The following is a 12,851-nucleotide window of genomic DNA, read 5'->3' on the forward strand; positions in this document are numbered from 1 at the left end:
GTGTGTGTGTGTGTGTGTATGTGTGTGTGTGTTCCTATGTATGCTGTTGTGCATGCATGTGTCGATCCAGATGTCAATCTAGTGTCATTCCTCAAGTGCCATCCACCTTGATTTTTGTGGCAGGGTCTCTCGTTGGCCTGGAATTTGTTCCTTGGGCTAGGCTGGCTGGCCAGCAAACAGCAGGGTTGCACCTGTCTCTACCTCCCCACCATTGGGTAGCAAACGTGAGCAATCACATCTGGCTTTTTGTGTGCATCCTGGGGCCTGAACACATGTTTCTCTTGCTGTACTCTGTTAACTAAGCCATCCTCCTAGTATCCAGTAGCTCTTTCTGAATGAACAAATAATCTGCCTCTTTAGGGTAAAGTTGATATTTGCAGAGTTTGGAATAGATCCACTCCTTTAAAAGGACGGGGACATGAAGGTGCACTTTCCACTATTTGAATTATGGTTGGAAACCACGTAATGTAAGATACAGTTTCTTTGCCATTTGAAAGTGGACAGTTCAGTAGTATCAAATGCGTTCATGGCAGATCTGTGAATACAGATATTTCAAGATAATCTCTAGGCGGTGGAATTTACTTTTCTTCTCTTTTCCTTACTGGCTGTGTTTATACTATAATGTTACAAAATAAATTACTTTTATAAACACGCTTGCACAGAAGTTGGCACTGCAAATGCAAACAAAACAAACTACAAAAATAAAAACAAACTAGCCAATCGCAAAACAACAACACTGGAGTAAACTTTACATGCAGTAAAAAAATTCAAGAGAGAGCCATGCCCGTCCCCTGGAGCTGAGTGAGCAGCTGCTCTCTTTTGCTTGTTTTTTCCTTGGTAACTGTGTGCTGTGTGGGAACAAATGTGGAGTAATTCTTCAGCCCGGATCAGAGGCTTGGCTACCTTTGCTCTTCCTGCAAGCTTCAATTGACTAGCTCCCGGAGAGGAACCAGAGCATATGGAGTAAGTTCTCCCCACCAAAACAGGGCGAGATCAAGGTCATCTGTGGAGCTTCTGGCCAGAGAGAGCTTGGGCTTTGCTGGCCCTGAGAGACTGGGCTGTCTGGAAGGGTTTGGCTAACAAGATGTGCTGCCAAATCCTCCCATCCTGGAAGGCACAGTGTAGAAATGCAAGCATCCCACTGGGTCCTGGACCTCGAGTCTTCAGACGTTACCGCTGCGATGCAGGCCAGCTCTGTTAAGAATCCTGACAAGACCAGCTCAGAGGGGAGATTTTCCTCCCAGTCCTTCAACAGACTCAAGTCAGTTAAATGCAAATGTAGGACATGCTGAATTCCCCTGTTTCACTATTGTTTTCATTTTTTGTGCTTGAAGGGGATGATGTCCTGTTTCCTCAGAAGGAAAGAATACTGGCGATGTGAGTTTAAATCAAACATTCATTGCATGATAGCTCCCTTCTGTCTCAACATCCTTGTGTATAAATATCTACCTGAAAAGCTGCCTGTAGAACTGAAGCAAGACAGACACAAAGCCACAGCACAGACTCTGACCTATAGCAGCTTCTTAAAGCTGTGTGTGTGTGTTGCTGTGTGTATGGTGTGTGTGTGTGTGTGTGTGCATGCGTGCGTGCGTGCGTGTGTGTGTGTGTGTGTGTGTGTGTGTGTGTGTGTGTAATCACCTATTTGCCAAGGTGTGATGTAGAGGTCAGAGGGAGTTGTGGGAGTTGGTTCTCTACCTCTGCCATGCATTCTCAGGGATTAAACTCACGCCATCAGCAGCCCTCATCCACTGAGTCCTCTCCCCAGCCCTTACTGTTTACCTTAGCAGTTGTTATCATCAGCTTCTTTATCCTTGGTTCATCTGGCCTGTTTGGTTTTGTCTCTAGGCAGATCCCTTACACCCCCCTCCCCATCTTGACAGGGATCCTTCTCTCTCCATACGAAATCTAAATTCTCACTGGACACCTCAAAACTGGAATTGTTCAATATTGAACTTAACTGGGGCCTGGGTTCACAGATATCTGGCTAAGATTTGAATGTTTCTAAGGGAGTATTTCCAGAAGAGATTAACATCTAAATTTGTAGACTGGGTTAACAGATGCCTACTCCCACGTGTCATTTTCCCTCCTTCCCTCCCTCCCTCCCTCCCCCCTCTCTCCTCCTATCCTCCCTCCCTCTAAGCATGAGTAAATCTTTATTTTTCAGATTAAACCAAGATAATATTAGCAAATAAATTTGCAACCCTTCTAGTTGATGTGAAGTTTTATATGTGGTGTTATCCATGAATGTGTAGCAATCTTCAATGGCCAGACCCTTCCTGTGTAACAGTGCCTAAATGGACTTCTCTTCCAATGCCTACCAATAGTCACACATGTATTCACATACATCATTCTGTCATGGTTCAGGGTATTTTAGCTATCTGAGAGTCTCTAGGGAGTCTTTCAGTCCTAATGGGTGTGCTTTTGGGAAACTGGTAGTGGCAAAGATAGTTGCTGTGCACAGGACTACAGGGTGAGCTGGTACACAGCTTCTATGTAGAAGACCTGGATAAAGTCCAGGCTCCCATCTTTTCTAGTGACTGGTCTTGGACAAATCAACAGCATTGGCCTCCTGGTCAACCTAGGTGAAATGAGCACAGCACTCCCAAATGTGGGCAGCATCTGCTTCCATGAGGTTGTCCTGATCATTAAGTGATGAAATGAAGGTAGCTTGCTCTGGGACCTTCACTTGTCAATTGTGTGGAGGGTGGTTTGGTCCTGGACTTCCACAGCACATTCTCAAATGTTTGTGGTTTCCCTGCAGACACTGCAGAGGCGCAAGGGTCCCCTGGGAGTCCTTGAGGTAGCAGAACAATAATTCCTGCATCCTAGACACAACAAGGAAGTGGCCAGAGCTGCAGACTGCAGCTGGAGAGTAGTATCTGTGGAAAGAAGTACAAAGCCTGAGAGCCCCATTGTGGACACCCACAGTTTTCATCCAAGGGGCCAGCTCTGGGTGCTTTCTTTCTTCCTCATCATAGTGATAAAATACCTGGCAAAAGCAATTTAAGGATGGAAGAGTTTACTTAGACTTGGGACTCAAGGGTACAGCCCATCATGGCGAAGAAGTCACAGCAGCCCAGGGTTCAGGGCAGCTGGTCACATTGAGTCCACAGCAAGAAGCTGAGAGGAATGACACACTGTTACTCAGTCTGCTTCTCCCTGTTTATTCACTCACATTCAGGGTGTGTCTTCCTCCCTTAGACAACCCTCCCTGGAAAGGCCCTCACTGACACTCCCAAAGGTCCTGCTCCTAGGTGATTGTAAATCATGTCAAGATCAACTATGGTGCAACCATCCTGGTGGTCCCTGCTCCAGGAAGAGTACCTTCCCCTCCTTGGGCTAGCTTCTAGGTATCAGGAATCACCCCTGTGGGATCAAATTATTTTGTGTGGTCTGCCACTTTAGGTTTTTACACATTTCACTTAGTACATGAAGTGTGCTTACTACTTTCGTTTGCTTCTTCTGTTTTTCCAAACGTTTTGGGCAATTTGCTGTAGCCTAGGTGCCTGGTTCCTCTAAAATCCATGTTGAAACTTAGTTAAACAGTGATAGTATTAAGAAGTAGGGCCCATGGGAAGGGATCAGTATTAGATGAAGTCAGGAGGGTAGCATTAGTGGTTACATAAGATGACAGAGAGAGTCCTGAGACATCAGCCCTTCCTTGCCAAGAGACCCCATCTGTCAAGCTGTGCGCTGTTTCACAAGGCCCCCATTAGATGCCAGCAGCATGTTCACAGACTTCTCAGCCCCCAGAACTGTGAGCCAAATAAAGCCTTAATCTTCATTTAGTCTATGGTATTCAGTCATAGTAACAGAAAATAGATTAATATATGTTTTTTCCTATTTTTGAAAAATATTCATTTTATCTCTGGATTCAAAACGACTGCTTCCTTGGGAAACAGACTTAAGAAGAAAATTTAAGTCACCCCAAGTTCCAGGATACAGAGAAGTGCCTGGCTTCACTTGCTTTTACTGAACATTTCAAAGTGAACTTTCCCAGGACCTAGTGCCTCATATTGCTTGATCCATACCACCCTCCACTGGCCCTTTCCATGTTTCCTCCACATAGTACCTTCTGAGGTGGCCACACCCCCTTTGGGCATGGCTTCAGGCAAATGGAAGCAAAAGAGAGAAGCATGAGGCATGATCTCTTGCTCTGTCGCTCTGTTTTTCTTGGGTCAGAGGATCCGATTGGAAGGGCAGAGAAATTCTCCCGAGGTTCTTGGTTATTATCAGTGTAAGTGTTCCCTAATAAACACCTGTAGGGGACAGTAAGCCACGCCTGTTAGAGGCTGGCTACAGGTGTGCCTGACCACGCCTGTCAAGGCATGGTCAAGGTGAGGTCAGGATGACCTGGGATGGGCTCTTAAGGGGCTGCGAGCACATGGGAAGCCCCTTCTTTCTGGCCTCCCTGCCTTTTAAAAAAAGATTTATTTATTTATTTATTATGTGTACAGGGTTCTGCCTGCATATTGCCTACAAGCCAGAGGAGAGCACCAGATTTCATTACAGATGGTTGCGAGCCACCTTGTGGTTGCTGGGAATTGAACTCAGGACCTTTGGAAGAACAAGCAGTGCCCCTAACCTCTGAGCCATCTATCTCTCCAGCTCCTTAAGAGCCCATCCCTCGTCATCTTGACTTCACCTTGACCACGCCTTGACTGGCGTGGCCAGGCACACCTGAAGCCAGCCTCTAACAGGCATGGCTTACCGTCCCCTATAAACACCCATTTATCATTTATTTCGTGTCTAGTGAATTCATTACACCCACTCCTTCAGATGCTGGCACACCCCACCCAGGCCTGTCTTTTCTTGATCTCATTCAGTCAAGAGCAGGTTTCTACTATAAGGAAAAGAATCAAAAGAGTTACAGTCCTATGTTGACAAACATCTGGCCTGGTGTAGTATTGCATGCCTGTAATCCAAGCTATTGGGAGACAGAGGCAGGAGGATCACCTCCAACATGAAGCCAGCTTGTGCTTGTGAGTTCCAGGCCAGGTAGGGTTATATAGGAAGACCCCATTTAAAACAAACAAGTAAACAAAAACAAACAAAATAATTTGAAGATCGATAAAATGCTTAGCTTTGAAGAACATCAACTCTTTTAAAGAAGTCAAGAACAATTAGACTTTGGAGAAGAATAAGTGGGAAGGAGGAGAGGGTGATGGGGTAATGTGGCCTGTGAGCTTCTGGGAACAGTTAAAGTCTAGGATATACTTGAATAAAAATGCTTAATAAATGCACATCAATAAGATTTTAAAACACTCCAGTAGGACTCAGTCACCCCCACCGTCTTTACCCTCTGCCTTTGTGTCTCTGTCTGCCTTCACCTCGCAGTTATCTCCTGCAGTTGCCCCCTTGGTGTGAAATTCAGCTTCCTTTCCCCCTGGTCCATCCAGTCTAAAGGACTGGAGCAGCAGGGTTTGGGACAGGGAAAGGAGACTTGCTCCAAGGGACCTCAGGAAGAGAGTCAACTTTCACATTGAAAATGACAGGGTGTTGTTTTTTTGTTTTTGTTTTTTGGTTTTTTTTTGTTTTTTTTTTTGGCTTTAAATGGATGTCAAAGCAGAGACATTTATTCAACACATGCTCTCACTTGATTCTTTTTATGGCTGTGTAGCATTCCACTGTACACGTGTGCTAGTGACAGTCTCAACCAAGGAATTGTCTTTATCAGATTGGTCTGTGGGGATGCCTATGGAGGATCGTCTTGACCGTTAATGGATGTAGGAAGACTTACCCCATGGTGGGTGGCTCCATTCCGTAGACAGAGGAGACTGAACTATTATATAGGGCAGGAGCAAGACTGACATGAGGACTCCATCAGTATGGTAGTGTCTGTTTGTCTCTGCTGTTGCCTGTGGGTGTGACATGACCAGTTGCTTACGTTTCTGTCTCATCTTCTCCTCAGTGACGGACTGTAACCTGGGATGGTAGACTGAAACAAACCCTTTCCTCCACTAGGCTGCATGCGGCCAGGGTTAATCACAGCAGCAGAAGGGAAGTGAGAAATGGTGTGTGCCCCACATTTTCCCTTAAGTGAAGTAAGCCGGGCACAGATGACAAACACTAACAAGAGGAGCTTCAGTTCATCTTACAGAAGGAAGATGGTGTCGTAGCTTCCAGAGAATAGGGGGATGAGAGGAGAGAGGGTGTGGTGAGAATGGTGATAGGCTAAGAAGTCACACTCAGATAGGAGGCTTAAATTCTGTGCCCCTTGTGCAGGAGGGCGACTGTAGTGCTCTGTGTTGCATGCTTAAAATACTGGAAGAATCTCTATCTTGAGGAAGCGATGACTGCTTGATTGTCCTGATTTGGTTTCTGCATAATTGTACCTGTCTCACATTGAACTTTATTAATATGCATAACTACTAGATGACATTAAAAATAGACAAAGAGCAGAGCGCACATCCCAAGAGATGGCAGTCACCGTGTGGAGTAGAGACTAGGTTGTACAAGAAACCACCTATCTCAGAAAGAACTGGATTCCTCCAGAGCCACATCAAACAACCAGCACTGTACCCTGGGGTTTCTCTGACCCTTTGGGGCAGCTAACACTTACTCCTTCACTTAATTTTGTTGCTATTGCTTGTATGTGTGTATGTTTATATGGGAGTGTATGTATGTATGTATGTATGTATGTATGTATGTATGTATGTATGTATGTTTCAATGTATGTGGAAACCTTGATTACTATTTCTTGGTGCTAGGACAGGGTCTCCAACTGCTCTGGAACTCACCAAGTAGGCTAGGCTGCCTGGCTGGCCAAGGAGCCCCAAGGATCCACCTGTGTCATCTCTCCAGGGCTGAGATTAGAAGCAAACACCATCATTCATGACTGCCCCCCTGACATGGTTTCTGGGAATTGAACCCAGACCTTCATGCATGTCGAGTGAGAACTTTACAGACTGAGCCATCTCCCAGCCCCTTCTTCCTTCTTGTAATTTCTTCTTTGCTTTAAAGATGGAACTAATTAAAATCTTCTATGTGTAAGCTACACCGTAAGTGGTAAATAAACTCAGGCAGAAAAGCATTCTCTTTTATCTCTACATTGCCACCCTCGTGGTGGTACCTGACACATATTAGGTTCCGGATAAATGTTGTGGGCAGATAATGCTGAAAAAACAGGAAAGAGAAAACAAACTAGAGAGTGTCTTAGTTAGGGTTACTATTGCTGGGATGAAACACTATGCCTAAAAGAAAGTTGGGGAGGAAAGGTTTTACTAGGCTTATACTTCCAAACCATCGATGCATCAATGAAGGAAGCCAGGACAAGAACTCCAACAGGCCAGTAACCTGGAGGCAGGAGCTGATGCAAAGGCCATGGAGGAATGCCACTTACTGGCTTGCTCCCCATGTCTAACTCAGCCTGCTTTCTTATCCAGGACCACCAGCCCAGGGATGGCACCACCCACAATGGGCTGGACTCTCCCTCATTCGTCACTATTTAAAAATGCCCTACATTCATAAGGAGGCATTTTCTCAATTAAGGTTCCTTTCAGATAACTCTAGCTTGTGTCAAGTTGATTAAAACTAGCCAGCAGTAACATCAGCAGAGAGAGAGAGAGAGAGAGAGAGAGAGAGAGAGAGAGAGAGAGAGAGAGAGAGGGAGAGAGAGAGAGAGAGAGATTTTAAAGGCTATAGGGGATGTCTCAACAGAAAGAGTTCTCAAATAAATAGGTGCTCTTGTTTTTAGATGGATAATGGTTGATGCTGTTAGGGGAGGGAAATCCCTTTGTTTAAAGTAACACTTTTCTTGTGCCTGGCTTCTCTATGATTCTTCCTGTGGACTTTGCCTATGACATACACTGAGAAACCCGAGGGTCTGTGCTCTCCACACTGTCTTTCCAGAGACAGACTCTGAACCTGAAGGGTAGAGCAGAGGCTCCAAGGCTGCCTTTGTGTGATTGGATGAGGATCTAGTTAAAGTGAGCTGTCTTTTCATTTGTGATTAGGTGCTGTAAATACCTTGTTAAGACCCAGGGCAAGGCAAACCAGAAATTTCTCCAGAATACTTGAAAACTCAGTCAGAAGAGACCCAGCTCTGCGGCTCTATAGATGGGCTTTTAAATTTCGCCTTTATTTTCCCTAATGGTCACAGTGACTTGGCAGATAATCAGACATCAAAGATCATTACAGACACAATTCAAACACAGGTGGGGGTGGGGAAGGGATCATAATGACTTTTATAAGCTTTATAGTACAGGTTGGGAGATAGCCCTGAAGACAAGAGACTGGCACCCCACTCGGAGGCTTCCAGACATTAGCTGTAGAATTTTGCTATTAGTTCCCAAACACATCACTGAAATTTTAATTCTAAAGGGAAAAAGGCACACGCCTATAATTCTGTGCATGGAGGGATGAAAACAGGTACATTAACAAGCTGGAGGCCAGCCTGGGCTACATGACTCCCTGTCACCAAATACTATTTGCTAGTATTCAGGCATCTATACTGGCATGCCCTTGGGGTTCTGACAAGATATGCCCTCAGCTGCAGCCACTAAGAACACCGCCTGTGCACATTCACTACGTTCCCTTTTAAAAGGGCCCTACCCACCTCCCATCTTTCTTTGCCCTCTCACTTTCCTTTTCTTCCTCTCTCCCCTTCTCTCTTTCTCTTCCCCCACTCTTGTCCCCAGGGACTGGTCTCTGCCTCCTCTCTGCCCCTTCTGTCTCCTCTTCCAATAAAACTATGTGAGTCCTGTTGTACGGTGTGACTTCTCTTCACAGTGTTTTTTAAAATTACAACACTATTACTATTGCTACTGCTAATACCAAATATCCTTCCTTCCAGTCTGGTTTAGATGCCCTCATGTGGTAATCCCTATCTCTTGTGGGTACAGTCTAAGACCTCCAGTGGACGTATGAAATCACAGACAGTACTGTTCCCTATCCATAACACTGTGATGCAGCAACAAATAGTTTGGTAATTGTGGGTAAGTGTATACTGTGTGGATACACTGGACAAGTGAGGTGGGTAAGTCACACCCTGGGCATGACAGGGTAGGATGCTGTGAGGCTTCTTCATTCTGTTAAGAATACTGTGCAATTATTTTTTAAAGAACATTTTTGTTTATTTATTACATTAGTGTGTAGAGTCATGTCATGGCTCACCCATGGAGATGAGACAACTTCATGGAATTGGTTCTTGTTTTTCACCTTTACGTGGCTTCCAAGGATCACACTCAGATCATCAGGCTTGTTTACCAAGTACCTTTATCTGCTGAGCCACCTCACCAGCTCCTAATGTACAATGTAAAATTTATGCATTAGATGAACAAAAGAGTCAAGACCATGATGGGGAAACCCACAGAATCAGCTGACCAGAGCTAGTGAGAGATCACTGACCCAGGTCTGACACTGGAGAACCTGCATAAGACTGAACTAGACTCCCTTAATAAAGGTGACAATGGTGTGACTGGGAAAGTATATGAGACCACTGGCAGTGGGTCCAAGATTTAACATTAATACACAAACTGACTTAGTAGAGCCCCTTCTATATGGAGAGATACCTTGCTCAGCCTAGACACAGGGGTGTGGGGGGTGCCTTGGTCCTGCCTCAACCAGATGCAGGAACAGACTTAGTAGACTTCCTATGGGAGGCCTTACCCTCTCTGAGGAGCAGATGGGAGGTGGGGGAAATGAGGGGAGCAGGAGGAGAGGAGGGAGGGAATCTGGGATTGGAATGTTAAAAAATAAATCAATAAAAATTATGCATTAGTGCTGGAATTCCACTTAGTATCTTCAGATCACAGTTGACCCTGTCTCAGTAAAGCTAGTATGTGAAACCACAAATGAAGAGCAGGGGCTGCTATACTTTAAATTTGTAGAGATGACCACAGAAAAAGCTGCAGTTTGCTTCTGATACCCACGCATCATCCAGGTACACAGTCTTCCTCCAAGTTCTCTTCCCTGTTTCCCTGTCTATCCTAATAATGTGTCTGTAGTCTCATTCCCAAATTGTAGAGTAAAATTCATGTCGTAGAAGCCCATCCAACTAGCCTTTATTCAATGTCTCCCGTATCTAGATTTATCTTTTGTGGCCCATTTTAGCCTCAAGAGATTCTCTACTACCTCCATTTACCTTATATTAGCTAGAGAGTGTTAAGGATGCATAAGCTAACTTGTGTAGGGTTTAGGACTGCTAGGCAGCTGTTCCATGTTCTCAGGAAGACTTGTATGGGGTTAGCAGCAGAGCGCCTGTGGTGTGAATGTATTTCTAGTTGGTCAGAACCCAGAGGAGGCAGAGTAAGCTGTCTTGTCCTACAAGGTGTGTTAGAGTTAGGGAAGAAAGCCTTTCCTGTGTCTCTTCAAATTTAACCACACAAACCACAAGCCATCCCATCTACATGTGTTTGGTACAGACAGGATGACTTGAAATCAGAGTCACATCAAACCTACAATGCTCAATTGACTTCCATAACAACTCCTGAAATGATGAATGCCTTTGATAATACAAGTTCACTAAGCTCCATCTTCAAAGATTCATCCTGTGTCACTATGCTGTCATGCTCTCTCCTCTAGACATACCTGCCCCTGCCATACAGAACATCCTTGTTAACTAGTTGATTTGTTCTGTTTTTTAAAATTCTTCTCTCAAATATTATATCCAGACCACAGTTTCCCCTCCATCCTCTCTTCCCAGACCTCCCCTCTCTTTCTTTCCCCCCCCAGATCTACTCTTCCTCCTTTCTCTTTTATAAAGGGCAGGCCTCCCAGGATAGCCATCAAACCTGGTACATCAAGTTGCAATAAGACCAGACATATTCCCTCATATTAAGGCTAGCTGAGGCAACCCAATAAGAGGAAAAAGGTTCCAAAAGCAGGCAAAAGAGTCAGAGACACTCTTATTCCCACTGTTAGGTGTCCCACAAGAACAGCAAGATACACAACCATAAACATATGCAGATGATCTAGATTAGACCCATACAGGCTCTCTGATTGTTGGTTCAATCTCTGTGAGCCCCTATGAACCCTGGTAAGTTGACTCTGGGTTTTCTTGTGATGCCCTTGACTCCTCTGGCTCTTACAATCTTTCCTCACCCTCTTCTGTAGGATTTCCAAGCTCCACTTAATGTTTGGCTGTGGGTCTCTGCATTTGCTCCCTTCAGTGGCTGTATGAAGCCCCCCTGATGACAATTATGCTAGACTCTGGCCTAGAAGGATAGCAGAGTATCATTGGGAATCATTTTATTGACTTTTTGGGGGTTGGTTATATTTGGTTCTATTCTAGATCTCTGGGATATCCAGCCTCTGGATCCTGGCCCTCCAGGCAGTGTCAGGCATGGGTGTCAATTTGGACCAATTATTGGTCAGCCACTTTTATCTCAGTACATCTTTCAGGCAGGATACATTGTAAGTTGAAAATTTTGTGGCTGGTGATGTCCCAATCCCTCCACTGGAAGCCTTGCCTGGTGGCAAAACGATGACCAATCAGGTACACTCCTTTACCATCTTCTCTCTCTGTTCTCTACCTTAGCTTATTCAAGGGATGTGTTTCTCACTGCAATGTACTCTCAACATCCCCCACATTAGCACACCCTCTCAAGAGCCTCATGTCACAGATGGGGGTGCTCTCTCTGGGAAGAGCTGTTTCAAATATCAAGGTGCACTTTCCATTCCTTCACCTTGTTTTGGTGAACAACCTTTCAGAGACCAGCTGGAGTTGTGCACCCAGGAGTCATTACGAGCTTTTGAATGCCAGTATCCTACCAGACTGCTATCATATGTCGGTTCCCGAGGCTAGACAGTTTTAGGCACTGCATCCTGAGAACTCTACACCCTGGGGAGGCATTTTAAACAGCCATCTCCAGCACATTAGACAATAGGATTCAGTTCTGTGTTGCCGCCAATGTGCAGAGCAGACGCCTCTCACTGATGTTTCGGTCGATCTGTGGTCTTGAAGCAGGATGCGGCTCACGAACACTTTCTGTAGCTGTTTATCTGTTGAATGCCTTCACTCAGATGTATTTTGAGGAGACTTGAACTGCAGAGACTAGACAGCTCTTCTTCCTGAAGTCAGTGCTGTCAGGGCTCCAGGGGGAGATGGTGATGCAATCTAAATGGCATTTTCTCATTATTGATTTGATGTGAACACCTGGGCTGTGTCTGCAAGGCATAGGGATAGGTTGCAATTAGTTTCTGGTGTTTAGCAGAAGACTGGAAAATTCTTGCTTATGTTTAGGCTCATTAACTCTTCCCCCCCTCAAATATCATATTTATGGTTCATGTTTCTCTCACAAGGAAATATCATGTAAAACCCATTTGCCCTTTAATATTTGAAATGACAAAATGAGTTCTTTATTCCTTTCTCTAGTTCACACATTGCTAGGTGGTAACACATACTTAGATAAATTAATTTTTATTGGCAATAATATTCCAGGTTCCTCGCCATATTTCTGGAAATTTTGGAGTGATATTATGTAGCATTTGGGAGAAAATTAAGCTATGTTTGACCTTCTAACAGTGGTTCATCAGGGAGACATCTAAGACAGCTGGATCCAGGATTTCTGTTGTCCTTTACAGGTACTGAAGAACATTCCAACAATACAGCCACATGAGGAAAGGAGGTAACAGTATAGACCTGAACAATGAAGTACAATGAGATTAAATAAACAGCTTGCCCAAGAAACAAGCCGTGGGGAGTACATTGGAGCAGTGAATTTCAATGAAAAACCTGGGTCCCTAATTGTTACACTAGTTGGATGGTGAGCAAGGCAGATTGCCTAACGGGCAGGGCCAGTCACAAGAACATGCGTCAGTCATGAAAGGATGAAGTATATCAATAAAACCATAAGGGCCAAGATATTGCAGAATGTTACTCAGGAATGCTGTGTTAGTCACATGCCATG

Source organism: Cricetulus griseus (assembly GCF_003668045.3).
Source record: "Cricetulus griseus strain 17A/GY chromosome 1 unlocalized genomic scaffold, alternate assembly CriGri-PICRH-1.0 chr1_1, whole genome shotgun sequence".
NCBI classification, from domain to species: Eukaryota; Metazoa; Chordata; class Mammalia; order Rodentia; family Cricetidae; genus Cricetulus; species Cricetulus griseus.